General features: G+C 31.2%; 1 pseudogene; it reads right to left on the bottom strand.

Annotated features, from left to right (window-relative positions):
• Positions 1-392: 392 nt before the first annotated feature.
• LOC132953290 (uncharacterized) lies at positions 393-739 on the bottom strand (annotated as a pseudogene).
• Positions 740-7,322: the final 6,583 nt, after the last annotated feature.

The following is a 7,322-nucleotide window of genomic DNA, read 5'->3' as shown; positions in this document are numbered from 1 at the left end:
CGTTGACAAAGTCGACTCCCCCTGATGGTTTATACTTTTGTATAATTGGTCCAACAATGGTGTGGTCAAGTTTGGTTTACTCCGGAATACCCTTTTGATTGTTTGCACAACTTTTCCCAAGTCACGGCGCCGGAACCTCCTTAACTTATCGTCTTGTGTAAGTACAAGAGGATTCCCCTCCAGTTTCATCGGTTTATATTTTTCTAAACTGTTGGAGATGGCGCCGGATACCAATAATATTTCGGTCCTATTGATCATAGTGAATTCGAAATCCATTATGAAAAAACGGATTTGAGAGCTAGAATATATATAAAATATTAAATTTATGTATTTATTACTATAGTTACATATTACTACTATATTTAATTTTCTTGTGTTGTTGTTATTATGTTTTACTCTTCGAATATATGGTCCGTGGATAATATACGTCGTGGAATTAGTTGCTCTAAAAGTATTCCGACTTCTACACAGATTGAACTCTCCGCCCTAGGGTTAACAATTACTGCGTGTATAAATGCAGTTACCGGTTAGCTTGATTTAAAATACGTTGTGTAAACGGCATAGTCATTCTCCTATTAGCTTCTATGACATGTCGTTTGAAACATCCTACACAAATCATATCCCCCCGGACGAACTGATTGTGCTGCCCGTTTAATAATTCGTTTTTCAGCTCTCTGAAAAATTCTATTGCTTGTAGTGTCAATGGTAGTTCTGCCGACAATGGTATGTTTTCGTTCATGTTTGTCTCTGTTAAAATCTTTATATATTAAACTTTTACGTGTATTTATATTTCGTTCTTCTTATACTCTGAAATAGTTAAAATGTCATTATTTATTACGATAGTTACGTTAATATTACTACTATTCTAATTTCTGTTAATATTACTTATGAAATATTATTTTTACGTATTATTTTTTTCTATTTGTACGTATTTATAATTTATATTATTATTTATTTAATATTATTATTATTTATTTATTTTTATTTGATTTATTCTTATTTATTTATTTATTTATTATTATTTTTTTTATTTATTTTTTTTTTTACAAGGATTTATTTATAAAAAGAAATCGGTGGTAATGATACGTCTATTAATTAATTGATTTAATACTGCACCTATAGTTAAACAAATTGATCTATTCGGACGTGTAAGGTTACAAAATGGATGAATATAAGTGGTCAAAGGAATCATCACTAAATTTAATTCTTCTTCTGATAATGGTACGGGCATTCTATTGTTTGCTTCTAGTACATGGTGTTCAAAACAGCTTACGTATACTATGTTTCTTCGTACTAATTGAATATGTGCACTAGTTAATAATACTTCCTTTAATTCTTTAATAAAATCAATTGCATGTAATGTAAATGAATAATCTAAAGGTATTTGTGCATTTCCGCCCATGTTTATAATTTTAATTTAATGGTTAACGTATATTTTATTTTGACGTTCTCTTGTTTATTTTCTGAAACATAATTATATTATTTGATTGCATTACTATTATAATTATTATTAATATTAATTAATTAGGTTATTATTTATTATTATATATATTTTTTTTTATTTATATATATTTTCTATATATTAATCTCTTTTTTTTTTTTTATTATCTTGGTGACGGTGGTGGAGTGAATGGTGTCTCTGCAAACCCCCTTATGTAGTCACTTCTGTTTGATGGTCTATATTTAACTATCCTTCCGGGTATATCTATTACTTGTTCATCACTAATATATTTGCATTTAATTAATATATATATTGCTATTATGAGTACGAGAGATAGTGCTGCTAATACTATTGTTACATATAGTAAGTTACTGTGTATAAACTGGTGTTTTTGGCTTTGTTCTCTTAAAACTTCTTGGTCTATCATTTGTTGTACTTCATCCAAGGACTTGAATACGCCGTGTAGATCCGTTAATTGTATATTTGGATTGTCTCCTCATTCTTTATTTACTTCGAATCTATGTATGTATTCAGGTATCTTCTCTAAAATGCTTTTTATGTTAGTTGTAGGTATGAAATCCTTATAATTCGTGTTGGTAATCTCTTCTGTGGCGGTTAGTACTGCATCTTGTGTAAATACTTGACAATTATTGTTGACGATAGTTATTTCTCCAATTTTATTTGTATCTAGCGTAAATGGCTCGACTAAATCTGTACAACTCACGGTCAGTGCTTCACTTCCCACATGTAACCAGGTGTTTTTGTTTCGTAATTTATGGTATATGTTTCTTTGTAGATTAAACTTTTCGATTGCACAGTTCCGTTGATTAGAAGTAGTATCAGGACCTTTGAATAATTGTAATTCACATGGTTGGCGTTCACTGTTTTCTTGAATTGGTTGTGGTGTTCTACATATTCTATATATTGTAGTCTCTGTACAGTCGTCCAACTGTTTTTCTATATATGTAGTAAATCGTTTTCTATCTTTAGTTATTGCAATATTGTTATAAGTGACTGTTGGAAGATACCACCCTTCAGTATTATTTTGAACATGGATTATTGGTATAGGTATTAAATGGTATAATGTAAGTTCAATGATAATAACTAACGATATTTTTGTAATGAATACTAAATTATCGTTTTCATAGTAAATACTAATTTTAGTAATTTTTTGAAATTCATTTAATTCTGAAGCTTTTGTTCCCATAGGAATGCTATATTGTTTCTTAATTGTTAGTTCTATTGATTTTAAAGTTGATGCTAATTCTTGCGGTGTCATAAGACTTGGGTGTATTATTCCTTCTCTAGCGGCTGTTACTCTTTGTCCTAACGTCTGAGTTTCGTAGGCGTATTGATTTGTGATTATTGTGTATAAATTATGTACTTCTCCTGCCATTAATAAGTCTAAAACATCGTCAGTTCTAGTTTGTATTTGTAACATTCTTACGTATAATTGTTGTTCCTTAGTAGAAATGTTTCTATATAATTGTTCGGTTTGCTCTAACGTATTTCCTATATTTTTTACTATTGTTTTTACTACTGTTGTTTGAGCCTTCATTATGTGTAGTATATTAGCCCCCGATTCTTCTGTTTGCTTTATAGCTTCCCGTGTTTTCTTAGTGCATTTATCATCGCATACGCCAAATAACGTGTACATAGCGTTACCTATTATGTTTACTAACCCCCTTCTTTTCCGTTGCTTATTATCGAATTGATCCATACCACTTCCTAATGACAAATACATACGTTCTTTTTGTTTACTTCTTTCGCTATATAAATCCGTTATTACTATCTGGTATTTCCCGCATAAATCGATATGTTTTTGATCGGTACATATTTTTGTGATATTTTTCATTTTTTCCCCCAATAAATCATATTTTGTATTGTACTCCTTTAACGAAAAATATGTTACAATCCTATATAATCCTAGTAGGTCCTAAGTTTTCGTAATATAATCCCTTGCCATTTCCATAAGGCGTATATTTAAAGTGTTCTGATGTATTTATTTCGTCAGATTTGACTAGACAACTAATCATCATCACCAATCTAAAAGTATAAAATTATATTTATATTAAACTAACTACCTTATTTTATTATCTTATATGTATATATTTTTTCTTAAAACCACCTATCATAATCTAGTATATCCCATGGATCGTATAAAAGTTTCATATAATTTGTTAGTCGTTTACATAATGTATCTACTGACGTCACTGAATTTGGTGATAAATCATACATGATATTAGTAATAATTTCTATTATTTAAGTTATTTCGAGAATTGTGAAAGGTTCTTCGACGTTATTATTTGCAGTATTGATATGACCTATAAAACACCTCGGTGTGTTCTCCGGCCCTATAGTATATGTTTCGTGTAATTCTTGTTGGAGTGCGATTTCAAGTTCCAAAATGAACTCCCTTTGTCTGTCCCTAAAATTAAAATGTATCTATAATTTTTATTTTTTTTTTTTTGCTTAAAGAATTTAAAAGAAATGTTTAGTCCTACATTGCTTGTATTACGCTTCCTATTTAGTTTTATTCTTAAAATCAAATTAATAATTTACACGTTAATTAAATATAAATAACTATATATATATATATTTTAATCGGATTGTGCATCATTATAATATTTTTTAACATTGTTTCTATGAACAGTGATGCTACGCCGCCCACGCTGTATAACTACATTTTCATTTCCCACTATTGCTATGACTTCGTATGGCCTTAACCATAATGGATCGAGTTTTGTACTATGGTTCTTTTCTTTTAGGAGTACTAAATCCTTAACATGTATATCTTGTGGATTTTCGTTCCTATCGTATCTTTCCTTACTTTTTATTTTGTTTTTAACTAATTGTTCTCTAGCTATCTTATGTGACACTTGCATGTTTTCCTTTAAATCAAATAAGTAATCGTCGTAATTGTATCGTGGTTCTGGTTCGGTTTTTAATTTAATCGGTACCTCCAATGTGCGTCCATAAACTAGTGCGTATGGCTGGAAGTTAGTAGATGAATGTACTGTCGAATTATATACAAAAAATGCAAAAGGTAATAAATGATCCCAATTATTTAAATTCTTGTCTACATAATGTCGTAAGTACTCAGCTAAGGTACTATGAGCACGTTCAACAGGATTGCTCTGTGGCCTAAAAGGACTAGTGTTAACGTTTTCTATCTTTAATAACTTGCAAACTTCAGCAAACGTTTTACTAAGGAAATTGGTGCCCTGATCAGTTAATATCGTTCCCGGTATACCATGTACACAAACGAAGTGTATAACAAAGGCTTCCGCGACCGTGTTCGCTTTTTGGTCAGGAATTGGAACTCCCAAAGTGTAACGCGTTAGATCATCTTCCATAGTTAAAATATAAATATTATTAGATAATGTTGTCGGCAAAGGCCCTACTATATCCATAAATATCTTTTCAAATGGTTTTGAACTTGTAGACGTAATATCCATTGGTTGTTTGATATGCCGATTTGATACCTTATTCACCTGACACGATGTACAATTCTTTATATATTTCTTAACGTCCCCCTTCATATTTCTCCATATAAACTGTTTTTGAATACGTTTAATAGTTTTGTTAACGCCTAAATGACCCCCGAGTTTTGAATCATGAAACTGTTTTAAAATAATCGCTTTTTCTTCCTCAGTATATTCTATACCTGCACATATAATGATTTCTATACCTGTTTTACGAAATATGTATCGTATCATTGACCTTATTTTTTCCCATTCTAAATCGTCATGTTCGCCTAATTTAGTCATAGCTAGCTATTAAAATTTTTTTAATTCGTTTTCTTCACAAAGTAGTTTCAAATTTACTAATGATATATACATGTTCTCGTAAGTTGTTTTCTGCCGATCTCTATTTTTTGTTACTAGGAATATTATGAATCTATTTGCCTGTTTGTAATAAGGCGTGTCCCCTATTACTTTACTGAGCGGTAACATCGCACCGTTTCCAAATTGTTTTTTTAATTGGTAATTTGTTCCTGTCCTAAAGTTATACTGCCTTGCAATTTCTGACACTATACCTATTATATTCTTTTGGTGATTCTATTAGTGTACCTATAGTTTCTTTCACGTTATTATTCGTAACGAGTTGTGTTTCTATTTTTTCGAGAAATTGTTCATATGTTTCATTTTTTATTTCCTGAATTGAATACATTCGCGTAAGTGCGTCTACATTAGAATTAAGTACTCCGGCTTCGTAGCGTATTTCATATTCGTATTCTTCTAACTGTATTCTCCATCGAGCTAGTTTTGATAGTGGATTTTTTAATTTAAAGAGCCATGTTAGTGGACGATGATCACTAAGTATTATAAACTTCCTACCATATAGGTATGGTCTAAATTGCTTAACTCCAAAAATTATTGCAAGACGTTCTAATTAGGTTGTTGAATAATTGCTTTCACTTTTATTTAATGTGCGTGATGCATAACAAATTGGCAAATCTTTACCTATTTCACCTTGAGATAATATGGCTCCGAGCGCCTTGTTGCTCGCGTCCGTAGTTAATAAGAAGGTCTTTGTAAAATCAGGATATTTAAGAATTGGTTCGGAGCATAACGCTGTTTTCAAGGTATCGAATGATTTTTGACACTCGTTACTCCATACGAATTTAGTGTCCTTTTTTAAAAGATTAGTTAATGGTTTTGCTATTGCGCTATACGAATTTATGAACTTCCTGTAATAACCGCTTAATCCTAAAAACGACTTTATGTTTTTTACTGTTGTCGGTTCTGGGAATTCTACTACTGCTTTTAATTTACGCTCATCTGGTTTTATCCCGTCTTTCGTAATGACATGACCTAAGAATATACATTCTCTTTTTAAGAAATTACACTTGTCTGGTTGTAATTTCAAATTGTTAGTTTTTAATCGCTCGAAAACGTCTATTAGCTTTTCCTTATGATCATACAAATTTTTCCCGTATACGATTATGTCGTCTAAATATACTAAGCATTTAATTCCTATTAAACCTGCTAAGGCTGAATTCATAATTCTTTGGAAAGTTCCGGGACTCGTCTTCATTCCCTGAATCATTCGTTTAAAATGCCAGTGACCTTGGTTAGTCGAAAAGGCTGTTAACTCCCGTAAGCCTTTGTCCATCATCACTTGATAAAACCCCGAAGAAAGGTCGAGACTACTGAATAACTGGCTGTTTCCTAGCTGATCTAGTATTTCTGTAATATTTGGCAAAGGGTGAAATTCATTTATGGTCACCTCATTAAGTGCCCTAAAATCTACCACTACTCTGAATTTTTGTTTGCCTGAATTATCCATTTTCTTTTGTACTAACAGCAAAGGGGAATTCCAGGGACTACTAGAATTCTCAATAATTCCATTTTTTTCCATCTTTTTAATTTGCAAGTTTATTTCGTCTTGTTGTGCGTGAGGTAATCTATAAGGTCTACGATATATGGGTGGTTGGTCCTGTTTGAATTTAATAGAGTGTGTACCCGCGGTTGTAAAAGTTAAAATATCCCCTTCCATATGAAATATGTCATTGTATCGTTCACATATCTCATAAATAGATTGTTTTTCAGTTTCGTCCATGTGTTCAGTTATTATCATTTGTTTTAGTCTTGCTATACGTTCGTTGTGATTGTTTTTTGTTTCAACTGAATATATTTCGTACTCAGTATCGTAAAGTATTTTGTTTAAATCAGTTTTGGTTAGAGTCTTTATTTCTTCTGATATGTTCAACATGCTAACTATTGCCCTACCGTTGCTAACGAAGGACACTGTATTACTACAAAACACATCCTTTACTAACTGTTGTTTGTGTATTAGAATATTCTTGTTTTCAACTAATGGGTCGGCTATCAAAATTCCTATAATAGTTTCGGTTCGTGGTTTTAATTTGATAGAA

The sequence above is a fragment of the Metopolophium dirhodum genome, unplaced genomic scaffold (genome assembly GCF_019925205.1).
Source record: "Metopolophium dirhodum isolate CAU unplaced genomic scaffold, ASM1992520v1 scaffold1, whole genome shotgun sequence".
Lineage (NCBI taxonomy): Eukaryota > Metazoa > Arthropoda > Insecta > Hemiptera > Aphididae > Metopolophium > Metopolophium dirhodum.
Note: the sequence above shows the minus strand (reverse complement) of the source record. Positions and strands in the feature narration are given on the sequence as shown.